This window comes from Vipera ursinii, assembly GCF_947247035.1.
Source record: "Vipera ursinii genome assembly, chromosome: 10".
NCBI lineage: Eukaryota > Metazoa > Chordata > Lepidosauria > Squamata > Viperidae > Vipera > Vipera ursinii.
The window spans coordinates 14052086-14052357 of NC_139520.1; positions in this window are offsets into that span (position 1 = coordinate 14052086).

Below are 272 nucleotides of genomic sequence, written 5' to 3' on the forward strand. Positions count from 1 at the left end.
AAGTTAGACACCAGCCAGGAAGTTTCCCCCTCGGCCCAAAAAAGACAAGGGGAAAAAAATGAATTATGTCAAATTCCCTGGCTTAGTGTGGGGTTTTTCTGCTCCTTCTCTAAACCTTCCTTCCTCTGTGCCACCCCTTGCCTGGTGAAGAATAGAGAATGGAATGGAATAGAAAATAGAATAGAATAGAACAGAGCAGAACAGAACAGAACAGAACAGAACAGAACAGAACAGGACGGGATGGGATGGGATGGGATGGGATGGGATGGGAT